The following is a 17,835-nucleotide window of genomic DNA, read 5'->3' on the forward strand; positions in this document are numbered from 1 at the left end:
TTTCAGGATCAACATAGATGTTAATCCAGGAACGCATTGTACTTGGCAAAATCATGACGTGCTGTTACAATGCCAATATAAACCATTAACTGTCAAAGGAAATGTTCACTACAACCTTTAGGAAACCCTGTCATGTGATTTAGCTAATTTGTTAGCTAGCAATGTTCTACAGTGCACATGCATCATGGGAAAATTATGTCACTTTCTATTTTTATTAGAGAGGGTGGGAATATAGTAAGTAATAATAAATACAATTATTGTTATCATTATTATTTTTATATCAATCAATTATTTTTTCAAATAATTTATTTGACCACATTACAGATCAGAAAGAAAGCACAATGTTTTTAAAAAGTAAATAGTTCATTTGTAACCAAGTACAGAAACCTAAATAAATAAGTGTCAAAAATTGTTGGTCCTGTGAAATAATGCCACAGTTGTAATTTGTGTAAAACTTGATATCAGCTTCGCACAAAAAATAATTTTTAAAAATTATATTTTTCATTCTGTATTATTATTACTCTATTTATATTGCATTTAAATTATTATATCACTAAAATTTGACTGCGATTAGCAAAATTTGCGTCTAGCAAGGGATATTTATCAGTCTTTATTTATATTTATATTGTATTTATATTACTGTATTTATATAATTTGTATTTACTGTATTATTAATATTAAAACTGTTTTGTATCATAAATAAAATCCTTAAAAATCAGCAGCAATTCACCAGTATCTTACTGTAGATCAAATGCAGCAAAAATTCTGTATTTACATTTACAGCACCATTTATCTTGCTGTAAATGTATTTACAGAAATGTATGTATATCTTTACTGCAAAATATACAGTCATTTTCACAATGCAACTTTAAAATACAGTAATAAATTGCATAACTGTCCTACAGTAAAATACAGTTTATATTACAGTAACATATAACATATAACATACAACATATAACAGTGTGTAGTTACACTAATATAAATACAGCTTTATAAATATATAATGTCAGAATTATTAGCCCCCCCCCCTGAATTATTAGCCCCCTGTTTATTTTTCCCCCCAATGTCTGTTTAAGAAGATTTTTTTGTACACATTTCTGAACATAATAATTTTAATAACTCATCTCTAATAACTGATTCATTTTATCTTTGCCATGATGACAGTAAATATTATTTGACTAGATATTTTTCAAGACACTTCTATACAGCTTAAAGTGACATTTAAAGGCTTAACTAGGTTAATTAGGTTAACTAGGCAGGTTAGGGTAATTAGGCAAGTTATTGTCATTCATTCATTTTCTTTTCGGCTTAGTCCCTTTATTAATCCGGGGTCGCCACAGCAGAATTAACCGCCGGCAAGTTATTGTATAATGATATTTTGTTCTGTAGACAATTGAAAACATATAGCTTAAAGGGGCTAATAGTTTTGACCTTAAATGGTTTTTAAAAAATAAAAACTGCTTTTATTCTAGCCGGAATAAAACAAATAAGACTTTGACCAGAAGAAAAAATATTATCAGACATACTGTGAAAATTTCCTTGCTCTGTTACATATCGTTTGGGAAATATTTGAAAAAGAAAAAAAGTTCAAAGGGGGGCTAATAAGTCTGACTTCAACTGTATGTAATATAATAACACAGCAATATAAATGCAATATAATATTTTTATGGCGGTTAATTTTTATTGAAACAAAAAAATGGCATTTGAAAGTCACATTATAATTATTTTATCAATGTTTTTATAATTAGTTTCTTTATATATAGAATATATAACAAAGATCTTTGCAAAGCAATTATAATGTGACCTTCAAATACCAATCTGTTAACTTCATTAAAAATGAACCCTATAAAATTGAAGAACCACCTATTAATGTGAATATTACATCTGTCTCAAGAATAAAAACAAACAGTGTCATTGAGTTTTTGTAGGTGGCGAATCGACGCCTCCTCGAGTTGCAGCTCTGCTTATCTCAGTCAACAGGCTGCCGAGAGTCTGACATGCGCTTTTGTCCCAGCCCACGTGCTCGGCTTTATCTCGGCCTTTTCTTTTCCTTCACCCTCCTCCTCTTCCTCAACAGCTGTCCAAACCCTCAGCCTCTTCATCACCCACTTACGCCAACTTTGCGTGGCCAATTAGCATGTTGAAATCCCAATCCAAACAGCAGGCTGTCACTGGGTTACTCTGCCTCTATAATCCATGCGGCTTTGAGCTTTACAAGAACAAATGCTCTAGCTGTTGCGATATCCCTGTGTGTGTTTGTCTGAAGACTTTCCAGATGTCCTTGTAAACCAATACATACTTCAGCTCCCAATGCAATAATGGGACATCTTATATAGCATACATTTATGGTCAAAAGTCATCTTAACTTGCATCAATCAAAATGACTAAAAATATTAAGTTAAACTGTGATATCTGTCCGTGTTTGTAGGAAGACTTTCCAGATGTCCTTATATACACACTTCAGCTCCCAATGCAATAATGGGATATCTTGTATAGCCTACATTTATGGTCAAAAATAAAAATAAAAAAATCATACTTCCTTACTACAGAACAACCCGTCATTATAAAATAACTTGCCTAATTACCCTAACTTGCCTAGTTAACCTAATTAACCTAGTTAAGCCTTTAAATGTCACAAACATAAAATAAATCAGTTTTTAGAACTGAGTTATTGTAGGACTTTCTAGTATGTGTCAGTATTGTTTATAATATGTATATTATTAATGATAGGGGTTATTATGCTTCAGAGTATTTGAAGAATAAATAAGTATGTATATTTTCCATGTTAGTTTAAATGCAGGCACATTTATATCATATTTTCATATAAGTCATAATTCTGATTATGGAGATGTGTATTACCGTTTCTAGCCGATAGGTTGTGTCTGTATATAAATTAAGACGCAAGTTTCGTTTTTCCTCAGTTAGTTATTGTTTGGGGCCGGTACGCTTGCCGGTTTATAACCTAGCTAGCTAGCTACTAGCAACTGTTGACTAAACGAGGAAGGACGTTGAAGTTTGACAGACTAATGTAACGCCAGTACTTAGGCTGTCTAATTGTGGACAAACATTGTGTGTGTGTGTGAACGCAATAAAAGTTCAGCAGTGGCTCGAGTTGTATCCATCGTACTTGCCCTGAAACCCTTCCAGTGGGGAGTTTATTGAGGTACAGTGAGTAACTCAGTAAAAACTGGACAGTTATTAAAACTATTATGTTTAAAAATTGTTGAAAACAACTTCTCTCCATTAAACAGAAATTGGGGAAAACATAAACAAGGGGGCTAATAATTCAGGGGGCTAATAATTCTGACTTCTGCACATTTTTCATTGTGTTCATTACTCTAATTGACTTAATAGTTGTTGCTGATTTTGAGGAAATGGGACTAAAATTGAACTCAATTAGCAAAATTAGCATCTAGCTAGGGTTATTTGCATAGTGTGCTTGGTTTATTGGTCTTATTATTGTTATTATTATTATTAACAGGCACTGGTAATGTCGCATAAAAAGTTTCTGTCACCCTCAAATGAAGATTTATGACTTGATATTTGTCTCAACTGCTGTAGTATTGTGAAGTTTCAGGAAAGTGGTTTTAACTTCACAGATGCTGTCTTATATTTCAGGAAGAAATAAATAAATAAATGCAAAGAAAACATCTGCAAAGGGTGAAGGGCTTGTCATTTGGGGGACGAATGAGGAGAGAAAGTGTATTATTTGCATAAGCTGTCTCAGCATTAGCTGTGAGATGGATTTTTGCATCACTGGCTTTGTGATCCCTGACTGTAAGAGCTCCTCCGAGATTTCAGACAAGATTACGTTTTTTTGACCACAGAGTCTAAAACTGACTATCACTGAATGCAAATGTGAGTGTCAAACACTTTTTAAAATTAATCGCATAGTTCACTCAAGAATGAAGATTAGCTGTTTATTGTCTTGCCTTCTAATTATGCACAATTTAAGTGGCTTTTTTTTCTCTGTAGAGCATTAAAGAACATTTCTATGTGAAACTGTGGTCCTCCAATTAAAGACTCATTAATTCACATGATCTGTTCAGGGTGAGTCTGCTGTTAATGACGCTCTGGTTCAAATGATTTGTTTCGCATTTTTGCATTTTTATTTCATGAATTTCAGAGTTATTTTGAACTGGGGAATCATCATCCAGTCAGAGACGTGAACTGATTCAAGATGAATCTTGGCAGTTAATCATACTGAATGATTAATTGATCTGACTAAATCTGTTCTTGAGCAAACAGCTCTCTGATTTAAAAGATCCATTCAGAACGAGTCTAGTTAATGACTCTTTGATCAAAATGACTCACTAATTCAAATAATTCTTTCAGAGTGAGTGTCCAAATAAAGACTCATTTATTCTGCTTAGAGCAAGTCTACAGTTATTGACTTGTTGATTCGAATGATCTGTTCAGAGTGAGTCTACAGTTAACAACTCATTGATTCAAATGATTTGTTCAGAGTGAGTCTCCAAACAACAACTCATTGATTCAAATGATTTGTTCAGAGTGAGTCTCCAAATAACAACTCATTGATTCAAATGATTTGTTCAGAGTGAGTCTCCAAACAACAACTCATTGATTCAAATGATTTGTTCAGAGTGGGTCTCCAAATAACAACTCATTGATTCAAATGATTTGTTCAGAGTGAGTCTCCAAACAACAACTCATTGATTCATAAGATCTACTCAGAGTGAGTCTACAGTTAATGACTCTCTGATTTAAGTGATTTGTTCTACCAGTTCTTTGAGAGTCAAAAACAAAACAAAACACATACCCATATAGAAATCTGATGCATGGAAATATGCATATGATATAATATAAATGTAATATAGTGCAAAACAAACAAATTAACAACCAAAAAAAAACGAATGACTAAGCAACAAAACATAATAAAAGGCTGAACGAAAAACACGCAAGAGATGTGAACCGTAACAGATTTATTCACTCATCTCATTTGTTGAAACATACCATGAATCGTGGTTAAACAAGTTTGGTTTAATTTAGAAATCTTTAAGTGGTAGAAAAACAAAGTAATTGGCAACATTTTGTGCCAGCTCACAATATTCACGTCTGCTCAGTTTAATATTAAACATGTCCACTCAGTCACTATATTAAAGCAGCATTACACAGGTGAGAGCACAACCAGATTGGTTTATATATAATGTTTATATATAATGTTTGAAACAATAACCCAGTCTATTTGCCAGCGAATATACCAGGGAAATATTTCTCTGTCTCCAGGATGCGACCGTTTTATGATGAGATACTGCAAAAAACAGTTTCATGGTCAGTAAGAATATTTACGGCCCATAAATTTCCGTCAATTCGCCAGCATTTGGCAGGCCAGTCATAAAGTAATCTCTTGACCCAGTTACCCAGATGTTGATCCGTGTTAACTCTTTCTATTATATAGTTTACCAAGATGGAAAGTAGGGTGTGTAAGCGAAAGAGACAAATGGACGAGCGACGCAAATGTTTTTTCAAAACAAATTTGTACATCGATTCCCTCAGGCTGTGGAACAAGCTAGCATATTTAATTGGGAGGATGCCCTAGAATAGGAGCTCACCTGGAGAGGAGCAGTTTTTTTTTTACACTCTTTCCTTGTCTCTCCCTCCCTCTCTATTTTCTTTATCTCAGTCTGTCAGAGAGGGCCTGTAATCACTTCATCTGTTATCAGTCATTCCCACTGTCTCTGCCATCCCAGAAAGCTGGGCTTTGGTTGAAAGTCTCTTATATCGACAGCCCCGGGTTATCAGCAGCCTGTGAGGCAACATCGCCTGCATACTTTGTTTGCCGTGCACGTTTATACTGGATTTGTTTATGTTTAGTTCTAATTTATAGTTCATCCAAGGTGAGCAGTTATTTGTTTTTATGTTGTATTAGTTTTTCTTAGGGGCGGCATGGTGGCACAGTGGGTAGCGCTGTCACCTCACAGCAAGAAGGTCGCTGATTCGAGCCCCGGCTGGGCCAGTTGGCATTTCTGTGTGGAATCTGTATGTTCTCTCTGTGTTGGTGTGGGTTTCCTCCCGGTGCTCTGGTTTCCCCGACAGTCTAAAGATATGCGCTATAGGTGAATTAGGTAAGCTAAATTGTCCATAGTGTATGTGTGTATGTCCTGGTCCTCCAGGTTTGGAGTTGAGTGTTGGGCTAACGACTCACCTTGTAAAAATTAGATGTTATGAAACACCAACTTGGTGCGACTTCGATATAAACAGCCCTGGGAGTAAGTATCTATCAGTTGTTCTTAGGAGTCATGATTTAAACAAGTTCACTCTAAAACATGGTGGGTTGCTGTAAACCTAAACTTTGTTGGGTAAAATATGGACAGACCCAAAAGTTGGGTTAAAAAATTGTGATTGATGATGTGATGTCTTTACTAAAACTACAAAAAAATTAAATACACACTAAGGCAGGGGTGTCCAAACTCGGTCCTGGAGGGCCGGTGTCCTGAAGAGTTTTGCTCCAACCCTAATCAAACCCACCTGAACCAGATAATCAAGCTGTTACTAGATAAACTAGAAACTTCCTGGCAGGTGTGTTAAAGCAAGTTGGAGCTAAACTCAGCAGGACACCGGCCCTCCAGGACCGAGTTTGGACACCCCTGCACTAAGGGGTTCAGTAGGCAGGTTATATACTGGGAGCCTATTTTATCATATTTTTATCAAACATCTGAAAGAATTGTCCTGCTGTTAAATAATCTGTATATCTCTTTGTATTTGTATCTACTTCTTGGTGTTTTGACTATTGTTGTTTGTCCTAAAAAATTTTATTTCTTATTTTTTTCTTCCCCTGTTATTTGTAATTGTTTTTATTCTTTCTTTCTTCCATCATCACTGTTACGTCATGACATGCATGACTCCTGACAGTTTAATTATTGTATTCGACTCTTATTATCATGTTAAGCTGCCTTGGGATGTTCTGGTCTTGGGGTAGGGCTTGGTATAAAAAAAAAGAAAAAGATAAGAAGGAAGCTGTAATGTTTAATGTTGTATTGTATGAAACTTTTATTTTCCTTTAATAAAAAAAGTCATATAATTTAATTGACTAAATGAACCCCACAGGGTTTGTCCATATTTGACCTAACATTGGGTTTTACTGTAAAGAAAAAATATTAACAATTAAAAATGATTGTAAAATATTTTTTAATGATTAATTATTAAAAATATTAGCAGTTTCGGATTTTTTTAAATATTATATTATATTATATTATATTATATTATATTATATTATATTATATTATATTATATTATATTATATTATATTATATTATATTATATTATATTACATTATATTATATTATATTATATTATATTATATTATATTATATTATATTATGTTATGTTATGTTATGTTATGTTATGTTATATTACATTACATTACATTATTATATTATATTATATTATATTATGTTATGTTATGTTATGTTATATTACATTACATTACATTATTATATTATATTATATTATATTATATTATATTTTATTATATATTATTATATTACATTATTATATTATATTATATTATATTATAATATATTATATTATATTATATTATATTATATTATATTATATTATATTATATTATATTATATTATATTATATTATATTATATTATATTATAGTATATTATATTATATTATATTATATTATAGTATATTATATATTAGTATATTACATTATATTATATTATATTATATTATATTATATTATATTATATTATATATCATTATATATCATTATATTATTATATTTTATTATATTTTATTATATTATATATTATTATATTATATATTATTATATTACATTATTATATTATATTATATTATATTATATTATATTATATTATATTATACTATACTATATTATATTATATTATATTATATTATATTATATTATATTATATTATATTATATTATATTATATTATATTATATTATATTATACTATATTATATTATATTATATTATATTATATTATATTATATTATATTATATTATATTATATTATATTATATTATACTAAAATGTCAACAAAATCACTTTGTTAAACTGTTTACACATTAAAAAACATTAAAAGTCCACAAAAACGATCAAGTTCCCGTGATGCAATTCATGACCATAAATTATATATATATAAATAAATAAATAAATGAATCAAAAATTAATAAATCTAAAACATCAAAAATCTAATACAGAAGCTGATATGTAGATATTTTTTACAGTGTAATGTCCTTAAAAAAGCGTCTTTTATTTATAACAGATTATAATATTATATTATAATACTCTTATCAACGCCTTTGGTCAAATAACAAACATTTTATGTTCCCGAGCCTTCCACAAATCATTTATATTCGTATTTAGACTACTTTAATAACTGATTTCTCTGATGATGCAAAGCGACTTTAAAACCTGCCTACCTACAGTGAACTATCTTTTCTGCTTCATTGCAGATATTACAGTATAGTATAGCGCTGTTTTGCATCGCGCATCCATCACTTTGATTAGGAGTGCTGCCGTCCTGGATGTATTTTGTGCCGTCTGTTTGTTTTGTTGTCTTATTTGTTCTCCTTTTACTTGCATCACTTCCAAATCCATATCATGACTCAGCCCACAAGCAAGCTGCCCGCATCTATATTTGCTCTATCTCAAAAGCGCACCGTTAACTGGGTCACATCTCAGGAAACTTTGGCCTGCTTTGCCAGTTGGACCCATGATAATGAGGACAAAAGGAGGGCGAAATCTGTTGGCCCTTGTGCGCCACTGACTCACAAGCGAGATTTTTACAGATTGATGCAGTTTTACCGAGCATGTATATGAACTCATGGAGCATCTTCATAAATCAGGAAAAAAATGCATTAAATTGCATCCTGGGATGTTTGTTGCAGTCCACATGCACAGTTAAATGGAAATGGCTGGGAAGGAAGAAGCACTTTTATGACTTTGCAGCTGAATTAAATGAAGCATGTTAATGGCTTTTGTGCCTAGGGTGATAAAAGTGATTTTCTTTTCTCTTTGTTGCAACCAGGTCTCAGATAGCCTCAATACTTGGCTTGATCAATGGTGGACAGTAAGGGTTTTTGCTTCGGTAAAATATGCAAGTCAAAAATTAAGTAATGGAGCTTTATTGCATTTTAATTTCACTAATTTCAGAGTTATTTTGAACTGGGGAATCATCATAGAGTCAGAAACATGATAGAAGTGTCTGATTCGTGAACTGATTCAAGATTAATCTTGTCAATTAATCATACTGAATGATTAATAGATCTGATTAAATCTATTCTTGAGTCAACAACTCGCTAATTCAAATTATCTGTTCAGAGTGAGTCTAAAGTTATTGACTCTTGATTCAAATCATAGTGAGTCTCCAAATAGTGACTCATTTATTCAAATGTTTTGCTCAGAGTGAGTCTATAGTTAATGACTCACTAATTCAAATGATCTGTTCAGAGTGAGTCAACAGTTAACAAGTTGTTGATTCAAATGATTTTTTGAGAGTGAGTCTCCAAATAACAACTGATTTATTTAAATAATCTGCTCAGAGTGAGTCCTCAATTAATGCCTCACTGGTTAAAATGATCTGTTCAGAGCAAGTCTACAGTTAACAACTCGTTGATTCAGATGATTCGTTCAGAGTGAGTCTCTAAATAACAACTCATTATTCAAATGATCTGCTCAGAATGAGTCTACAGTTAATGACTCACTAGTTCAAATGATTCTTTCAGAATGGGTCTCCAAATAACGACTCATTTATTCTGCTCAGAGCAACTCTACAGTTATTGACTTGTTGATTTCAATGGTCTGTTCAGAGTGAATTTACAGTTTTCGACTCGTTGCTTCAAATGATTATTCACAGTAAGTTTCTATATAATGACTCGTTTATTTAAATGATCTGCTGAGAGCAAGTCTACAGTTAATGACTCACTGGTTTACATGATCTGTTCAGAGTGAGTCTACAGTTAATGACTCCTGGTTATCAAATGATCTGTTCAGAACGAGTCCACAGTTAATGACTCACTACTTTAAATGATCTATTCAGAGTGAGTCTACAGTCAATGACTCATTCATTCTGATCAGAGCTGAGTCCATAGTTATTGGTTTGTTGATTTTAATGATCTGTTCGGAAGTGAATATACAGTTATCGACTCGTTGATTCAAATGATTCATTCAGAGTAAGTCTAAATAATGACTCAATTATATAAATGATCTGCTCAGAGTGAGTCTCCAAATAACAACTCATTCAAATGACCTGTTCAGATGGAGTCTACAGTTATTGACGCAATGGTCCCAAATGGTTTGTTCAGAGAGAGTCTCCAAATAGGGCGACGCAGTGGCGCAGTAGGTATTGCTGTCACCTCACCTCTGTATGGAGTTTGCATGCTTCCTCTGGGTGCTCCGGTTTCCCCCACAGTCCAAAGACATGTGGTACAGGTGAATTGGGTAGGCTAAAGTGTCCGTAGTGTATGTGTGTGAATGAGTGTGTATGGATGTTTCCCAGAGATGGGTTGCAGCTGGAAGGGCATCTGCTGTGTAAAACATGTGGTGGATAAGTTGGCGGTTCATTCCACTGTGGCGATGCCAGATTAATAAAGGGACTAAGCCGAAAAGAAAAGAATTGAATGAATGAGTCTCCAAATAACATCTCGTTCAAATGATCTGTTCAGAGTGAGTCTACAGTTAATGACTCCTTGATTCTAATGATTCATTCAGTGTGAGTCTCCTAATAGCGAAGTCTACAGTGAATGATTTACTCATCACTCATACTTTTAGCACTTAAGTGCATTAAAAAACAAGCAATGTCTTTAATTCGAGATAATAGGAGCACTTAACACATTTACTGGAAGTTAAAATCTGTACTTTTACTTTTTTGTAAAAAAACATTGTGCACCTTGATGGAGTCTGTCCATTTTCAGCTCTAGTGGGGATGAAGAGGCTTGTGATTGTGCTAAAAAAAACATCCGTATGTGTGCCCGTGAGTGGATGCGCCCTGAATCAACCCTTGATCACTTTGCTCGACAGTGTAAGGTCACTCTGGACGGCTGCGGGGGAATGGAGGAGGGGTTGCACACATTTGCGCAGTGCGACCGGCTAATCCAAGTGCTCAGATATAGGGATTACAACCGCGCTTTACATTACAACATTCACCTAGAAAGAAAATGACCAAAAACACATGCTTAATCACAGCGGTATAGCATCTTCTGTACTTAAGGAGTTGCCATAGTGACTGTCAGCCATGTTGGCCTTGATGTTTATTTTACAGTCCTCTCTAATTACGCTCCATGTTTTGAAATGACTCAGGACGTTTCAGTGCGCCATGCAAATGCTTCTGACAGCACGATGCACTGAAAGAGATACTGTGAAGGTAATGTTTACACCATGAAAACCTGAGGACAACCCTCTGAATCTGTAGTCCATACTACATAGGCGACAAAATCATTAGTGGAGTTGTTTACATCAACATGTTTAGTTATTTCAGTATATTCGTTAACATTCGTGTACAACATTACATTTGAATATGCTTTATATAGAAATGAAACTGAAAGAGATCCTGTGAAGGTAATGTTTACGCCATGAAAACCAGAGGACAACCACTCTAAATCTGTAGTACATACTACACAGGCGACTAAATCATTAGTAGAGTTGTTTACATCAACATGTTTAGTTATTTTTGTATATTCGTTAACATTCGTCTATGACATTATTATCCTTTATATTGAAATGATACTGAAAGGGATACTGTGAAGGTAATGTTTACACCATGAAAACTAGAGGAAAACCACTCTGAATCTGTAGTCCATACTACACAAGCGACTAAATCATTAGTGGAGTTGTTTACATCAACATGTTTAGTTAGTTATTCGTTAATATTCATCCACAACATAACTATGCTTTATATAAAAGTGATACTGAAAGAGATACTGTGAAGGTAATGTTTACACCATGAAAACCAGAGGACAACCACTCTGAATCTGTAGTCTCTATACAGGCGACTCAATCATTAGTGAACTCGTTTACGTTGACATGCTTAGTTATTTATTCATTAAAATTCGTCTACAACATTACTTTGCTTTATATTGAAATGATACTGAAAGAGATCCTGTGAAGGTGAATGTTTACACCATGAAAACCAGAGGACAACCACTCTGAATCTGGAGTCCATACTACACAGGCGACTAATATTTGTGGAGTTCTTACGTCAGTATGTTTAGATATTGGGTGACATGTTGGCTCAGTGGTTAGCATTACAGACAGGAAGTTGCTGGTTTCGAGTCCCAGCTGGGCCAGTTAGCATTTCTGTGTGGAGTTTGCATGTTCTCCCTGTGTTGGCCTGGGTTTCGAACTCCGGTTTCCCTCGCAGTCCAAACACATGCACTATAGGTGAATTAAATAAGCTAATTTGGCCATAGTGTATGTGTGTGAATGAGAGCGTATGGATGTTTCTCAGTACTGGGTTGCTAGCTGGAAGGGCATCCGCTGTGTAAAACAAATGCTGGATAAGTTGGCGGTTCATTCTGCTGTGGCAACCCCTGATAAATAAGGGACTAAGCCAAAGGAAAATGAATGAATGTTACTTATATTATTAATTATTAGCATTATATGTGACAATACACTGTATGGGTCAAATTGATCAGTTTTTCTTTTATGCTAAGATCATTTTCCAGGAAGACATTTAGTAAGTATCCTACCATGCATATATCAAAACTCAATTTTTAATTAATAATGTGCATTGCTAAGCACTTAATTTTGCCATTTAAAACGCAGATTTTCTCTGAATTATATTATTATTATATCACAGTTTATTATTATTATCTATATTATTATCATTATTATTATTATTATTATTATTAATAATAATATTAATTATTATTATTGATCGCTCAGATTCCAGATTGGTAGATAGTTGTATCTCGGCCAAATATTGTGCTGTATAACATACTATAACAATTCATACATCAATGGAAAGCTTATTAATTCAATATTTAGATAATAAATGCATATCAGTTTCCCAAAATGTACATGTATGACTGGTTTTGTGGTCCCCGGATTGTATTAATACAAATGGCTACTATTATTAAGAGTCTCAGCAAATGTAATTTCAATGGAAAATTCATGTAAATGTTGCATCCACAAACATATTCAATACTGGACTATATTTTTAAAACATCTAGTACTGGCTGATGTGATCTAGCCATAGTTACTGAAATATCATGCATGAATGCACATAGTGAATGGGTTCACTTTTGATTTCATGACTTTAATCATTCCTATATAACATCAATCACATCCTTATGATTTGTTAACTTGCAAAGCATTTTTGTTTACTTCCATAAGCTGTCCTCGTCATGCCAGCCCGGCCACGTTGCTATGGAAAGTAATCCTTTCCATTTATAAAGCACATTATTCTACCTACCATAAAGATTATCACATTATCTCTCACTGAAATGTCATACATACATCATGCCACGTAGGCTTAATGTGATTTAGCTGGACATTTCATTCATCATGGTGAACTATAAACAAAAGCCAGCCTCCTGTGAGGGAAAGCAGTCGTGAGGTGCCGCGACACTTTCTGACAGCATCTCAGAGAGGGAATGCTGAAACCAGCCCCTCCAGCAACCGATTTATTTTTAACTCTCCTCATCCCACATCTACAAAAAAAAAAAAATGCTCCCGGCTTTCCATTAGCGCCGTCACGTGCTGTTAGTGATGCACGGGCCAGTGGATGGCAACAAGAGACTGAGAGTCCCTTTCACACATATCCAATCAATTCCTCTCCACGTGAGGGGAGATATCCAGATCTTACGTCTTTACATTAGGGGTCTGTGGTCATGTCCATTAACCTACCCTGGAACAGCTAAATGTGATTTTAAAATAAGAGAGAAAGCAGGTTCTTGTGGAGTTTGTCTGAAGATGTTTAAGGGTGGGAGTATGGAAGGCAGTCGGGGCCAAAATAATTTAACAAAGCATGTGACATTTGATTTTGTCAACAACCAATACAGCAACAAGCAAAACATTAACTATTTTGTGTGTTGTCAGAAAAATGGCTAATTCATATAAATTCATATCTTTAAATTCATATTGAAATTTGAACAGCAAGAAGTCGCTGGTTTGAGCCTCGGCTGGGTCAGTTTGCATTTCTGTGTGGAGTTCGCATGTTTTCCCCGTGTTGGAGTGGGTTTTCTCCAGGTGCTCCATTTTCCCCTACAGTCCAAAGACCATGTACCACAGGTGAATTGAATAAGCTAAATAGGCCATAGTGTATGTGTGTGAATGTAAGAGTGTATGGGTGTTTCCCAGTGATGGTTGCAGCTAAAAGGGCATTCGCTGCTTAAACTTATGCTGGATAAGTTGGCGGTTCTGTGGTGACCCCTGAGTAATAAATAGACTAAGCCGAAAAGAAAATGGAAAAAAAATCCGTCGCCTTAAACTTTTTAGTTGAATCAAATGAACTTTTCTCGTCATCTCATCTTGCATCAATCCAGCTGACTAAAAATATAAGTAACTTTAAGTAACTTAAAAAAATCATGTCATTGTCCCAACACAAATTGATTACGTAACATAATTGCTTTCACAAATTTAAGTGAATTGAACATAAAACAGTTAACTGTTCCCAACAAAATCTCAAGAATTGTGCCGATTCAGCTCAATTTAAATGGGTAGTTTGTACAAGCAGCAGAATAATGGTTTTGAGCGAAGTTAAAGCAACTTAAGAATATTGTTTTCTGGTCTTTTGATTTCTTACCGTGCATAATAAATAAGTCAAAACATTTGGATGACCGACTAAAACATGGCAGCTCAATAACACAAGAACAACATGCAGGACAGCATATGTGTGTGTTTGCGTAGCTTGATTTTTGTCGTGCTGCTTCTCGTACTTCCAGCTGTGCCATGTTCCAGTTTAGGAGCCGAAGAATAGTCTCTCAGGAGAGCAGAACATGCCGTCTTAGATGCAACGAGCAGCGGACGCCCACTTTCTAGCATTACGGCACTTCAAAAACAGCTTGGACACATTAACCGTCTCTGGTTAATATTCTGAGTGTGCGGTGACCCTGATAGAGCGACGCATAAAAACTCCCACCCGTTTTATCATGACAGTGGTGATCTACGGGCGAGCGTATGGTCGTACATGGGTGTGAGGCCAAGGGTGTCCTTTTTTTACGATTCATTCTGTGAGCAATCAAGCATCTCGGCCGCAGTGTCTATTCTGTCATTACTGCTTTAATGAAGCGTGAAAGTGGCTCGCTTGCTCACCTTGAGTGTGTGTGTGTATGTGTATGTGTGTGTGTGTGTGTCTGAATATGTGTGTATGTATATGTATGTATGTATGTGTCTGTGTCCCTTATATTTTTACAATATGAGGACCCAATGTCCCCACAAGTATAGCAATGCCAGTAAATGTTGACCTTGTAGGGACATTTATTGTTCCTCAAGTGATATATGGCTCATAAATCACATATATTGAAAAGTCTAAACATTAGCTTTATCTAAATGTAGCTAACATGAACTCTTAATGCACTCTTAATAAACTGTTAATGCATCTTTATGTCCATGACTTTACTTGGAGGGGCACATTATCATTAACCCATTCTTCATGAACTCCTCTGTTGAAACTGTTCATTTAGATGTAGACAGAACACTTTTTTTTATTGTTTTTCAACATAAACACACCCTGACAGACACACATAACTGTTACATTCAAACACAGAAGTTCATGAAGACTATCTTAATGATAATGGGCCCTTCCAAGTAAACTCATGAGATGAAGATACATTAACGGTTCATGAGTTCCTGTTAGTTACATTCTGTCACGATCAACCAGCGATCTAGCCTGTGCAGATCGCTGGAGAACTACACATCTACCACTATGTTGAAATACAACTCCCGGAAATCTTTGCACTCACACACCAGTTCCTGGTTCCCCCTGATTACAACACACAAAACTGAAAGCTCATGATGGACTGATTACCAGGACTGTAAAGACAGCCCATTCACACTTACTCTTGGCTGAGTCTTGTAAACTGTGAGCATAACTAAGCATTTTACTTGTCTTTCCCTGTCGTGTTTTGACCTTTGCTTTGTTTTACTGTTTGCGTTGTTTTGTCACCTGTCCTGACCATCTGTACTACATTTTTGTATTATCTGTGTGCTCCTGTCTATCCCTGTTTTGACCTTTTGCTTGGCTGATGATTCTCTGAATAATTTACTCATGGATCCTCATCTCCGTTGTACCAAACATGTACTAACAGTAATTAAGGTTCACCATTATTCACACATGACTCATGTGACTTATATCAAGTTAGTTCATGATTATCGCATGTCTTAACTCATCATTAGCTCATACTGAAATAATGTTTAATTTGCATATTCGTACATCATAATTCATGTACTGCTATTGTAAGTCTTACCATGGTTTTTACTGTATAAAATAAATTACGTCTATTATGGAGAGTCCTCATAAACCACTAATACCAGCATGTGTGTGTGTGTGTATATATTGGAGGAAGTGAAGAGTGTGTCAAGTGTCGCTGCTGTGTGTCAAACTGACTCACCAATCAGAAGAGGAGGTGGATTAGATCACTGGTGTAGCAGTGGGTGGATGATTAGAGCTCCTCATGCAGTAACATCATTTCTCTTGCTCTGTGCTTTTTTTTGCCAAACACTTCAGTGCGTCCTTGTGGAACGGCCTTAAAAAATGTTCATAGAATTCAGCCATATTTAAAAAATATATGAACTTCACAGAAAAAAGTACTGTGAGATATTTCTCAAATCTAAACTGCATTTCTTCCTGTTCAACATATGAACGGATTTGACCTTGTTGTTACGAGTTTTTTTAAAGCTAGCATTCGAAGTTACTTCAGAATCTATTGGCCTTCATATACTTGCTTTGTAATGGGTAGAATTTACTTAAAATATTTAAGGAAATGCCATTTACCTCTCACTTTTTTTTTCACTTTGAGGTAGAAACCAATAGTATCTTGGATTTGCAAGCAGAGGCTGCAAATATCAGAGATGCAGTGTCAGACTCAATGCACTCAATGGAGGTGACGTCACTGTGAGGGGTGGGGTTAGGTGTGGTCATTAAAAAGCATTGCATGCAGCTCAGATTGCAACTACACAGAGTCTGCATCTACACCCATCCCATGAAAATGACCTTCGGAAATATTTTATTAATAGATTAATTTTGTTTTAGTAGGACAGGAAATATAAAGGGGTCAGAGAAAGGGTGCAGTGCGACCTAAAATAAGACATCTTAAAAAATGTATTTAATTTAATTTAGAGCCATTTGAGCTGGCTTTTAAAAATGTAAAGATGTAAAAATGTAATGTATATATATATATGATGTTTTAAAAATGTATTTAATTTAATTCAGTAACCCAATCAAAAGCTGACTTTCGATTTAGAACATATATAAATACTGTAGGTGTAATTTCTAGAATATCATAAGTTTTCATTTTATGAGCATTGTAAGGTCGTGCATAATTATTATTTCACATGCATTTAAATCACTTATTTAGATTATTATTTTATATGATATTGAAAATTATATATGTAAGTATTAGTATGTGGTAAATGCAGGCATATATGTATATATGTATGTATAGTTGTTTATAAATTTTGCATTTTTTTAAGAAATTATATAGAGCACTTGGCTATTTAGTTGGGAAAATTGATCACTTTTTACATTGGATCCCATTTGGCTTGATATTTTACTATCTAATGCCATCATTTTTTAAATACAGACCACTGTATTACCCCATTCCCTTCTCATCAGTCCAGGAGACTGTGCATATCTCAGAGAGTAATAAGGACAGAGTGACATAATCACAATGGCT

This window comes from Danio aesculapii, chromosome 4 (assembly GCF_903798145.1).
Source record: "Danio aesculapii chromosome 4, fDanAes4.1, whole genome shotgun sequence".
NCBI lineage: Eukaryota > Metazoa > Chordata > Actinopteri > Cypriniformes > Danionidae > Danio > Danio aesculapii.